At 39.7% G+C, this 12,756-nt stretch overlaps 1 long non-coding RNA gene across 6 annotated transcripts in view; it reads left to right on the top strand.

Moving 5' to 3' along the window:
• Window positions 1-12,756, top strand: part of LOC148052858 (uncharacterized) — a 39,615-nt gene that overhangs the window by 19,825 nt on the left and 7,034 nt on the right. For all 6 annotated transcript variants that reach the window (XR_015709070.1, XR_015709065.1, XR_015709069.1 and 3 more), the window contains exons 5-7: window positions 11,426-11,495; window positions 11,579-11,739; window positions 12,020-12,130. This is a non-coding gene — a long non-coding RNA (uncharacterized LOC148052858). The remainder of the gene's footprint in view (window positions 1-11,425; window positions 11,496-11,578; window positions 11,740-12,019; window positions 12,131-12,756) is intronic.

Genomic DNA, 12,756 nt, shown 5'->3' with positions numbered 1-12,756 from the left:
GTTTCTTGTACTTAGTTGCTTTTTAAAACTCCTTCTAGGTCTCTCTCTATCAGGCTTCCTTTCTTGATTTTTAAAATTCTTCCCTCTGTTTCTTGTACCCCATTGCTATTTGATGTCTCTTTCAAGAATTCCTGTTACCTGGCTCCCTTTCCCTGAATTTTAAGTCCTCCCTTTCATCTGCATACCTCCTCGCTTTTAAAATTTCCTTTCAATCTTTCCTTCTATTGTCATCCCCGTTCCTATTTTTTAATTCTTTCCTGTATTTCTTGTAGCCTGTTGCTTTTAAAAATTTCTTTCTATGTCTCCTGCTATCCGATTCCTTGTCCCTATTTTTTAATTCCTCCCTCTCTGTCCTGTACCCAGTTGGTGTAAAAAATTTCTTTCTATGTCTCCATTTATTTAGTTTCCTGTTCTTCTTTTTATTTTTTTTCTGTCGATACTATTCTCCGTCAATTTAAAATTTTGTTTCTATGGCTACTTTTAGCCAGTTCACTGTCTTTATTTTCTAATTCTCTCCTGTCTGTCCTGTACCCTGTTGCTTCTTTGATTTTCTTCTTATGTCTGCTTTTATCAAGCTCCCTATCCACAGTTTTTAATTCTTTCCTGTGTTGTGTACCCTGTTGACTTTAAAATTTACTTTTATGTGTGTCTCTATTTTTTTCCCATTCTTAGTTTTTGATTTATTCCTGTCTTTCCTTAAAGCCATCACATTTTACATTTTCTTTCTACGTCAAAGTTTATCTACTTTGCTGTCCCTATTTTTTATGGTTTGCTGTCTATCCTGTACCTGTAGCTTTTAAAATTTTCTTTCTATGTCTCCTTTAACCAATCCACTGTCTTTTTTATTTGTTTCTCGTCTGTTTGCACCTAATTGCTTTTGAAATTTTCTTCCTATGTCTCTCTGTATTTTTCTCCCTATTTTTATTTTGTAACTTTTCCCTTGTCTTTCCTTAATGCCTCCGCTTTTATAATCTTCTTCCTATGTCTCTCTCTCTCACCCTACCCTTATTTTAATTTTTTTTCACATCTTAATGCCTTTGCTTTTAAAATTTTCTCTCTATGTCAACTTTTAACCAGTTTTTTTTTACCCATTTTTAATTTTTTTCTGATTGTCCTTTACCCAGTTGCTTTTATAATTTTCTTTGTGTCTACTTTAACCATTTTACTGTCTTTATTTTTAAATTTTTCCGTCTGTCCTGAACCCTGTTGTTTTTTTAATTTTCATTCTATGTCTATTTTATAAAGATCCCGATCCATATTTTTTAATTTATTCCTGTGTTGTGTACCCTGTCACTTTTGAAGTTACATTTCCATGCGTATTTTAACTTAAAAAAAATTTCAAATTTTCTTTCTTCATCTCTTTTAATTTGCTGTCCCTATTTTTTAATTTTTCCCTTCATTTCCCTAATCCTCATTGCTTTAAAAATGTTCTTTCTACACCTACTTTTTTCCCTTTGATGTCTTTACTTTTAATTATTTGTTCGCTTTTCTCAGTGCCCTCACTTTAAAAATTTTATTTCTACATCTCTGTTTTAGTTTGCCGTCACTGTTTATTAACCTTTCCTTATTTTCTTAATCACCATTGCTTCTAAATTTTTCTGTCTGCTTTTATTCCAATTGCTGTCTTTATATTTAATTATTTCTTCTGTTTCGTTGGTGCCCTCGCTTTTTAAAATTTTGTTTTTGCATCTCTGTTTTAGTGCACTGTCCCTAATGCTGATTGCTTTTTAAGTTTTCTTTCTATGCCTCCTTTTATTCCGTTCACTGTCTTTATTTTTAATGATTTCTTGTCTTTCCTTAGCACTGTCGCTTTTAAAAATTTCTGTCTATGTCCGCATTGTAGTTCAATGTTGCTACTTTGTACTGCTTTCCTCTCTTAATCCTTTGGCTTTTAAAATTTCTACTTCCATCTTGTTTGCTGTCATTAATTTTTAATTATTTTTTCTTGTTTTTCCTTAGTGCCATCACTTTTTAAATCTTCTTGTCCATCTCCATTTTAGTTCACCGATGCGATTTTAAAATTTTTTCCTTATTTCCTTAATCACCATTGCTTTTAAAAGTTTGTCTGTTTTGATACCATTTCCTGTCTTTATTTTGATGTGTTTATCTTTAATTTTTTTTGTCTTTCCTTAGTGCCCTACCTTTTAAAATTTTCTTTCCACAGCTCTCTTTTAGTTTGCTTTCTTTTTCTTTTAGTTTTCTTTCTATGCCTACTTTTATCCTGTTCACTGTCTTTATTATTTAATGATTTCTTGTCTTTCCTTAGTGCCTTTGCTTTTTAAAATTTCTATTTATGTCTGTGTTGTAGTTAGCTGTCACTATTTTGTAGTGATTTCCTTTCTTAATCTTAATATTTGGGTTTTCCTTTTTTCCTTTCTTAATCTTGATCATTGGTTTTTAAAATTTTCTACTTTTATCTCCTTTGCTGTCACGAGATGTTAGTTATTTTTTCTTGTTTTTCATTACTGCCATTGCTTTTACAATTTTTTAATTCTACATCTCTCTTTTAGTTCACAGTTTCGATTAATTTTTTCCTTATTTTCCTTATAGTTTGCCATCGCCGTTTTTTCATTTGCTCAATATGGCTTTAATCTCCATTGCTTTTAAATTTTCTGTCTCCTTTTATCCCCTTTGCTGTCTTTATTGTGCTCTAGTTAATTATTTCTTGTCTTTCCTTGGGGCCCTCCCGTTTTAAATTTTCTTGCTCTGCCTTTGCTGTCCCTAGTTTTTAGTTCCCTCCCCTTCTTTTCCCTAATGTTCATGGCTTTGCAAATTTTCTTTCTCTGCCCACTTTTCTCCTGTTCACCATCTGTAGTTTTGAATGATTTCTTGTATTTCCTTAGTGAATTCTTTTTTTTATTTCTGCATTGTAGTTCACTGCTGCTATTTTTTAGTTCTTTCCTTTCTCCGTCCTTTGGCTTTTAAAATGTTCTACTTTTATCCCGTTTGCTGCTGTTAGTTTTTGATTGTCCTTTCTTGTCTTTCCTTAGTGCTATCGCTTTTTAGATTTTCTTTCATCATCTCCATTTTAGATCAGTGATGCTATTTTTGAATGTTATCCTTATTTCCTTAATCACAGTTTCTTTTAAAGTTTTCTGTCTCCTTTTGTTCCAGTAGCTGTCATTATTTCCCTGTATTTATGTTTTAATTATTTCTTGTCTTTCCATAACGCCCTCACTTTTAAAATTTTCCATCTCCATCTCTTTAAGTTCACTGCCACTATTTTTTAATTTTTCCATTTATTTCTCTAATCCCCGTTAGTTTTTAAAATTTTCTTTTATCCCGTTCCCAGTCTTTATTATTATGTTCTTTTAATTACTTCTTGCCTTTCTTTAGTTCCTTTGCTTTTTAGATGTTCTATTTTAATCTGTTCTAGCCTGCTGTCTCTATGTTTTAATTTTTCCCTTATGGCCCCCTTTTAAAATGTTCTTTCTATGCTTACTTTTATTACTTTTGATGCCTTTATTTTTTAATTATTTCTTCTCTTTCCTTGGTGCCGCTGCCTTTAAAATTTTGTATCTATGTATGCCTTTTATTTCGCCATTTCAATTTTTTAGGTTTTTTTCTCTCTTAATCCTTCGGTTTTTAATATTTTCTACTTTTATCTCGTTCGTATTTTTTATTTTTTTTCTTTAGTGCGATCTCCTTTTTAAAATTTTCTTTCTATGTCTCTTTTGTAGTTCGATGCTACTATTTTTTAATGTTTTCCTTATTTTCTTAATCACCTTTCTTGTTAATATTTTTTGGTCTACTTTTACCCCATTCACAGTCTTTATTTGTCTACCTTTATTTTTTAATTATTTCTTGTCTTTCCTTAGTGCTGTCGCTTTTTCAATTTTCTTTCCACGTCTCCATCTTAGTTTTCTGTCCCTATTTTTTAGTTTTTCCCTTGATTTCCTGAATCCTTCTCACTTTTTAAAAGTTCTTTCTATGCCTACTTTTTTCCCCTTCACTGTCTTTTAAAAATGATTTTTTTTCTTGCTTCTTTGCCATCATTTTTTAGATTTTGTTTCTTTCTACTTCCCTGTTGTAGTTTAACGTCGCTATTATTTTTTTCTTTATTTCCTTAATTCTATTTGCTTCTAATATTTTCTGTCTACTTTTATTCTGTTGGCCGTCTTTATTTTTAAATTATTTTTTGTCTTGCCTTAGTGCCTTTGCTTTTAATTTTCTTTCTACATCTCTGTTTTAGTTCAGTCCCTATTTTTAAATTTTTCCATTTTATTTCCGTAATCCCCCTTGCTTTTCAGGTTTTTCTACTTTTACCTCGTTCACTGTCTTTATGTTGCTGTCTTGTCTTTTAATAATTTCTTGTCTTTTGTTAGTGCCCTTGCTTTTTAGAGTTTCTTTCTGCATTTATTTTAGTTCACTGTTCCTATTTCATAATTTTTTCCTTTGTTTCTCTAATTCCCCTCTGCTTATTAAATCTTCTTTCTATGCCTACTTTTATTACCTTTGAATTTTTTTAATAATTTCTTGTCTTAGTGCCGTCACTTTAAAAATTTTATTTTTACATCTCTGTTTTAGTTTGCTCTCCTTTATCTCATAATTTTTCCTTTATTTCCCTAATCCCTGTCGCTTTTAAAATTGTCTACGTTTATTCCCTTTGCAGTCTTTATTTTGCTGTCTTTTCTTTTCATAATTTCTTGTCTGTCCTTAGTGCCCTCGCTTTTTCAATGTTCTTTCTCCATCTCTGAGTTTGCTGTCCCTATTTTTCAATTTTTCCCCTTTATTCCCCTAGTTCCCCTCTGCTTATTAAATGTTCTTTCTATGCCCACTTTTATTCCCTTTGCTGTTGTTTAAAAAATTATTTCTTTTTCTTTCATTCGTGCCGTTGCTTTTTAAATTTTCTTTCCACATCTGTTTTAGTTCGCTGTCCCTATCTTTTAATTTTTCCCTTTATTTCCCTAATACCCATCACTTTTAAAACGTTCTTTCCCTGTCTACATTTTTCCCTTCGATGTCTTTATTTTTAATTATTTCCTTAGTGCCTTTGATTTTCAATTTTCTTCCTATGTCCCCGTTTCAGTTCAGTGCCCCTACTTTTAAATTTTTTCCTCTATTTCCCTAAACTCTGTTGCTTTAAAAATTTTCTACCTTTATTCCGTTCACTGTCATTGTTTTTTAATTATTTCTCATCTTTCCTTAGCGCGGTCGCTTTTTACAATTTCTGTCTCTCTGCATTTGTTTGGTTCGCTGTTGCTATTTCTTTAATTCTTTCCTGTCTTAGTACCTCGGCTTTAAAATTTTTGTTTCTATGTCTACTTTTATCTAGTTTGCTGCCTCTGTGTTTAATTTTCTTTCTGTTTGTCCTCTACCCAGTTGCTTTTGAAATTTTCTTTCTATATCTACTTTGATCAAGCTCCCTATCCTTACTTTTTAATAGTTTTCGGTCTGTTGTGTACCCCGTTGCTTTTAAAATTTACTTTGTATGCGTCTCTCTCTTTGTCCCCCTTTCTTTATTTTGTAGTTTTTTCTTGTCTTTCCTAAGAGACGTGGCTTTTATTTTTCCAATGTCTAATTTTATCCCATCCAATGCGCTTATTTGTTAATGCTTTCCTGTCTGTACTACAGCCTGTGCTTCACTTCATCTATTTTCTTCGTATGTCTCTATTTAGATTGCCATTTTTTTCATTTTCCCCTCTCTTTATCCCTCGGCTTTTAAAATTTTGTTTCCATATGTAATCTGGTTTGCTGTCCCTGTTTTTAGTTCTTTGCTGACTGTCCTGTACCTCTTTGCATTTTCAAGTTTCCTTCTAGGTCTACTTTTATCAAGGTCCCTATCCCTGTTTTTTAATTCTTTCCTGTCCCATCCTTTTTGAATTTTTCTCTCTCTCATCTTTTACGCAGTTTGCTCTCCCTGTTTTTATTTTTTCTGGTTTTTCTTACCCTGTCGCTTTTAAAATTTTCTTTTTATGTCTCCATTTATCTAGTTCCCTTTCCCTTATTCTTAATACTTTCCTGTCACGTACCATGTTGCTTTTAACGTCTTATTTCTATGTCTCCATTTATCTAGTTCCCTTTCCCTTATTCTTTCCTGTGTTTCCTGTACTCCATTGTTTTTTATTTTCCCTTTCAAATCTGTCTCTCTCTAACAATTTTTTACATTTCCTGCCTCTCTGTCCTGTTCCCTTTCTATTTCTCGCTCTGTCTTACATTCTCTAATTTTTAATTCTTGCCTATGTTTGTTGCTTTTTAATTTCTATTTCTGTGACTGCCTCTATCCAACTTCCTGTCATTTTTTTTTAATTATTTCTGCTCTTTTTCCCCCTTTTGTACTTCCCTCTCTGTCTCCCTCTATCCGCCCCGCCACCCTGCGCCGCTGCCTGTGTGTCTCTTATTCTCTCTGTGCCTCTCTGCTGTTCCTGTTGTCCCGCTCGGTCCCTTCTGTCTCTCTCCCCTGCCCCCTGTTGCTCCATCTCCCCGTTCCTGCGGTTCTCTACTTCATCTCCCCATCCTCCTCCTCGCTGCACTCCATTTCTCTCTCTCTCTCAACACCCTTGTGCGGTTCCCCGTCCCTCTCTTGTTCCCAGTATCCCGTTTTCTGGCTCCCTGTCCTACACCTCTTCTCTACCTCCCTCCATCCTTCCTTCTGCTTTCCTCGTCCCTCTTTTCCCTCTGTCCCGCTGCCTTTGGGCACCAAGCCTCGTAACCAGCTCATTGCTGGGATTTCTGGTGGGCGTGAAGGAACAAACATTTGCTGCCTCCTTTGTGACCCCAGATGTGTTTCCAGCCCCTGGCCTCCGGGTGAGCGGCTGCGGTTGGGTCCAGGGGATGCAGTGATGTGCTGTGGGGCTGGGGTGATGGCCTCAGTTCCTGATGGGTTCCAGCTAGGGCAGCCCAGGTGGGACCCATGAAGCGAAGATGGGGCTGGGCCAAGTAGCTGGCACAGTGCTGCGGTTTGGATTTAGGACGAGAACAATGTTGGTAACGCACTGACGTTTTGTTTGTCGCTAAGTAGCGCTTACACCGCTCAAGGACCTTGAGTGAAGAAGCTGGGAGGCGCCCTTATTTCCTCAATTGCTGTACTGTTAACTGTTTTTCTGCTTTGATCCTACTCCTTGTGTTTATTTTGCCTTTTTTTCTTTGTATCTTGTGTTTTCTTAGTAGCCCTGCCTTTTACATTTTTTGCCTACATATCCGTTTTAGTTTGCTCTAGCTTATTAAAAATTTTTTACTTAATCAGCATTGCTGTTAAACTTGTCTGTCTCCTTTTATCCCATTTAGTGTCCTCATTTCAGCGTCTTCATTTTTTAATTATTTCCTATCTTTCCTTTGTTTCCACGCTTTTGAGATATTCTTTCATCATCTCCGTTTTATGTCCCTGTCCCTATTGTTTTTCACCTTTATTTCCCTAATCCCCTTTGCTATTTAAATATTCTTTCTATGCCTCCTTTTTTTCTCTCTGCTCTCTTTTTTTACATTTTTTTTTTTGCTTCTTTGCCATCGCTTTTTAGATTTTCTTTCTCCATCTCTGTTTTAGTTTAGCAATGCTACTTTTAAATGTTTTATTTCTTCAATCACCGTCACTTTTAAAATTTTGTTGTCTTTTATCCCATTCACTGTCTGTGTTTCGTTGTCTTTATGTTGTAATTATTTCTTGTCTTTCCTGAATGCCCTCTCTTTTCAAATTTTACTTCTACCTCTCTGTTTTAGTTCACCGTCTCTATTATTTTTTTCCTTATTTCTTTAATCACCGTCGCTTTTAAAGATTTTGCTTTACTCAGAGATAACTCCTCCACAGGCTTTCATTTTGCCCCAGAGCACTCTTACCTTCCGCTCCGCCACGTCAGATGTCTCCGTTCGGTACCCGGTCTCTCGAGGACATCCGTGCTCTCTTCGGATCCTCTCCCGCGTACTTCATCGCCTCGGCGAATCTTCATTTGTTTCTATGTCCGTGTTCCCCCATCTCACGGAGCCATCCCGTTCCTGTCACGATGTCCCCCCGAGACCCACAGCACCCTTTGAGCTCTGTAGCGCTATTTGTGTTTCTCCCATTCAGACAGAACCCTTGCTCAGGCTTTGTCTGAGCCCCAGAGCTCTCTTACCTTATTCTCTGCCATCTAGGATGTCTCTGTTCAGTCGCTCATCCCCCGGGGACATACGTGAGTACATTGTTAGGGCACCCTCTTGCGTTTCGCATTGCAACCCAGATCCTTTTTCTGTCTCTCTTTCGCTCTCGACACCCCCCTTCTGCCATCATCGTGCTTACCGAGGCGGTCCTCGTGCCCCACAGCTGTCTTTTCGCTCTGTAACGCTCTTTGCGCCCTTCTCGCTCCCCAGGAACCTTTTTCGATGCCTTATTTAATCGGGTTCGTTTGTGCCTCCGAGCGCTCTTATCGTCCTGTGCGACATCTAGGGTGCCTCCATTTGGTCCCTGGCCTCCCCGAGGACATCTGAGATTTTGGGTGGAACCTTCCTTTTTTTTATTACTTTTATATTTTACTTTCCCTCCAGCAGCTGTTTGTAGGAAGTATGTTGTGCAGATGCCGTAACTTTTTCTCTCTTGACTTTACATCTGTTAGTTTTGAAATCGTGTTTACAGATACAATAGGCTAAAAGGAAACTATCCAGGGGATTTGTCTTTTGTTAGAGAGAAACGAATGAGTTTTTTTTTAGTTTGCACAATCCGATGTCAGCATGAAGTTATTTTAAAACTACAGATGCTTTTTAAAAAGTATATTCCCATTTTTGGCTTAGGTTTTTAGGTGTTGGTTTTTTTTTTAAGTCGGTCTTTTCACCTGATTTTCTAGCTAAAGTTCCGATCCCCTCCAGACGTCTTCCTCGTGTCCCGAGCCTTCTTCGGTCTCTCCGGCCCATTCAAGACCCCTCTAACGGCGTCACGATGCCTATCTATGACTTCGAGGTCACCCTTAGCGTGCCTTTAGCTTCGTAGCGGACCTCGCGCCCCTCTCGTTCCCTCAGAAGACTTCCCGAGTCCGTATCTGTGACCGGCCCAGTTATCCCGGCCTCTTTCCTCTAGCCGTGCCTCTATTCGTTCCCCGGCTGTCTGATGACAACTTTAGTTGGTTCAGATCCCCTCCGGATTTAATTGTCATGTCACCAATCCTTTTTCTGTTTCTCTGCTCCCTCAGGACATTTTTTTTCTCTTGCTCACGATGCCTCCAGAGACCTTTCCTTGTGCTCCACCTCGTTCTTGTAGCACTTTGAGCCATGCAGCAGTCATTCGTTCCTCTATACTATCTAGGATTCCCACGTTCAGTCTCCGGCCACCCGAGGCCATCGGTACTCCACTCGGACAATCACCCAAGTTCCTCCTTGTCGTCCCAAGCCGCCTCTCACCTGTCAGCCCCCCTCGACGCCCCTCTCCCCACAGTCACAACGCCTCCCGAGATGTTCCTCGTTCTCTACGGCACCCTGTAGCACCATATCTCCTTTCCCACCTCTCTCGTTCAGTCGGAGCCTCCCGTCTTTCTTTGCTACCAGCGCTCTTTCGTCTCTCTGCCGTCGAGGGTGTCTTCGTTCGGTTCCTCTCCCGCTTAGTCACGTGGAGTTTGCCGAGATGTTCTCCTGAGCCTCCGAGGCTCTCGCTGTGTCTCCAAGCCATTTTTTCTTACCCTGCCCTCTCATAATTCCTCTACTCTATATAACGATGCCTTCCGAGTCCTTTCTCATACTGCACAGCAGTCTCGTAGCACTTTAGCTCCAGTGCAATTTTTTTTGTTTTGGTGCGCTTTAGAGCCCTCTTATCGTCTTCTTTGCCATTTAGGATGCCTTCGTTCAGCCCCTGATCCCCTGACGACATCTGTACTTTGTTGAAATCCCCCTCGGAGTTCCTCATTGATACCTCTGAGGCTTCTTTGGTGTCTCAGGCCCCCTCGGGATTCCTCCGTTGCCGAGCTCTCGCGAGATACCCCCTACGCCATAGAGCCCCGTTTTAGCTCAGCAGGGAGCTTTGTGCACCTCTTTTCCCCTCCGAGCCCTTCCCGAGTCCACCTCCGTCACCCCGGTCGGTCCTTCCATCCTCTCACCCATTCGGCATGCCTCCATTCGGTCCCCGATGACATCCGTCTTTTGCGTGACTCCTTTTAGAGCTCATTGTGTCCTCGAGACTACTTTGGTCTCTCTGGCCCCCTCGGGGCCTCTCCGATCCCTGCGACGATGCCTCTCCTTCTGCCTAACCTTTTGTAAAGCCATCTTCATGCTCCGCAGCAGTCCCTTTGGTTTTTTGTCTTATGGTACGTTTCTATTTGGTGGCTGGTACCCCAAAGACATCTACCATCAGTTCAGATCTGCTCTTGAGTTTTTCAGAGAAGGCGATAGTCTTCCCCTCTTTTTATTGACAGATCTCCCGTGTTTTTTTTTTGTTGTGTTTTGCAGTTTATATTTGTTCTAGCTACTTAGGCATTCATTCAGCTGCCTCATACGGCCTCTGAGATGTTTTTTGTGTTTCTATGGGATTTTTGTGGTTTTCGTCTCTTAGGACTCATCTAGTTCTATTAAGGGAGACCGTCGGAGAGACCGATGAGGTGACTGAACCGTTGGTGATTTACAGTAAATAATTTACTTTGCGACCGGAGGAATTTTTGAAAAAGGATTTTTATGGGATTTAATTACGCTTTGTCATTCAGTTCTATCTGGAACGTACTTTTGGTGGAAGTTAAGTAGCGCACGCGGTTTCACTAGCAACGAAGCGTAATTCCATAACATCCTGTTTTTTTCATGGGAAACTAAAGCATGTAATTGTTGGTAATAATGTCGCTAACGAGTTTAACGGGTTTCTTTCTTACGTAGTTTGGTAGGAGGTCTATCTCATTCTATCTGCACCCCAGAAAAAATACATTTAATTCCTTACCCGGTCACGTTGCCAATGCGATAGATGCTGTTGCTGTAAAAAAATAGATCTTCTCATTTCTAGTAAGGGTTACTTTCCCCATTTAAGTCCTTTATGCATTGAAAACCTAAGGCATAGAAGAAACCTCCTTGCTGCTCCTCCGGCAGCCTTTATGCCATCTGGTGGTTTGTCCCTCCCCTTTCCCAGGTGAGTGTGGGAAGGGCGGTGGGCGGGGCCAGGGGTATATGAGCCACAGCCTCAACTCAGGCAACTCATTCTGCTTTTGGGTTTCAGTGGTGTTAGTGTTCTGCTGTTCCTTCAGTCAATTCCAGATTTTGATCTGCTTTAGTTATTTGAGTAGGTGTGTTTTGATATTGAGAGAAGCAGAAGCATTTGTTTGAGGTAAGGGCTTTGGGACTAGTTGAGGTTCAGCATCGTGTATAGTAAAAACCAGACTTGTGTGCAGATTTATTTTTTTTTTTTTTTCCTCCTCAGTATTGTATTGGGTGTTTAGGAGCGGTAAGATGGATTAATAGTCTGAGCTTGGATTTTCTTTTTTTATTTTAAGTGTGTTGTATGTTTTTGGAATTTCTGGCTCTATTGAAGATAGAACTTTGTTTTCTTCACTAGTTCTGCCATGCAAGTTCTCGATAGCTTTTCATAATGGGACTGACGGTGAGATGATCTAGCAGCGTTTAAGGTGGGCATCTTGTATCTATATGCATATGGAGTTTTGACATTCTTCAAGAAAGCAGCAGGTACATAAGGCATAGTGTTTTTCAGAGTACGGAACGGTCCATCATCTTTCTTAATTGCTGACAGAGTACCACGTTGTCCCTAGAACCTTTACGGCTTGCAGTAGGTACCTCATAGATCATAAGCATGAGGACTTCACTGATTTTGCGGGTTTGCAGCAGAGCCTGGAGTCTACAGGAAGATGAAAGGTAAGGGGAGCTTACAGAATGTGGGGTACAGCTTAGAAGAGCAGTTCCAGAGGAGCAGCTGACATGGCAGGTTCAGGGGTGCGAATACAGGGCAGGAGCTGTTGGGAAGGAGTGGCTTTCCTTCCCTGCGGGTTCAGGAGAAGAGAAGGGGTTTTTCAAAGTTTTGGGAGCGGGGGATGGTTGGGTAAGGGAGGTAGGTTCACTGTTTTTTTTTTTCAGAAGGGTTATGCAGTTGAATTTGGTTTTTGATCAGGTCTGTTCTGGTTTTGTCTCTCCACAGCCGACGGGAGATGGGAGGAAGTCACGAGAGACGCAGCGTAAACTGTCCGGGCTTCTGCATAGGAACAAGTCTTCTGAGACGAGACTCGTCTGATGTTTGGCCCTGCATTGGGTACATTAACGTACATCAAAATATACCCTCCAGAAGTCTCGGGTCTCTGCTCCTCCATGCCTCTTATTTCATTCGCTGAGCTAATTTTTGCTTCTGTCCCTTCACCGTCCATCGGGATGTCACAGAAATTGTAACTTAGAGGCATTGACTAGGCACTTATTTCCAGTGCAGGCTTGCGTCGCTGTCTTCCCTCGTGTTTCTTGGAGAACAGGATGTGTATTTGTGCTCTTAAAAATCTCCAGGGAAGGGTGTGTCTTATCACAGTCCTGGGCGTGCGAGCTTTTTCTGGTTTTCTTTTTGCCTTTTTCCTTAAGTGTCCAATGAGGCTTTTTCTAGTGTCGGTCACGACAGCGATGTTCTTGTTTATAGTGTTTTTAGCACCGGTTTCTGTAGTCGTACGGTGTCCATTTTAGATCTTTGAGTCACCGTGTTACGCTGTTGTGGTTTTTCCATCGGCGGACTGCCGTTGTAATTCCCAACGGGGCTTTGTAGGTTATCGGGCTCAAGGGTCTCGAGCCGCTTTTGCGGCGGACCTCTTGTCCTCACAGCTTCATCCATCGGGCAGTCTCTGTTGCTGCGCAGTGCAATGTTCTGGTTTTTTGGAGGTTCCTGGGTTTGTCATATTT

This window comes from Nipponia nippon, unplaced genomic scaffold, assembly GCF_047370975.1.
Source record: "Nipponia nippon isolate SJK-2023a ecotype South Korea unplaced genomic scaffold, ASM4737097v1 scaffold_42, whole genome shotgun sequence".
Lineage (NCBI taxonomy): Eukaryota > Metazoa > Chordata > Aves > Pelecaniformes > Threskiornithidae > Nipponia > Nipponia nippon.
Note: the sequence above shows the minus strand (reverse complement) of the source record. Positions and strands in the feature narration are given on the sequence as shown.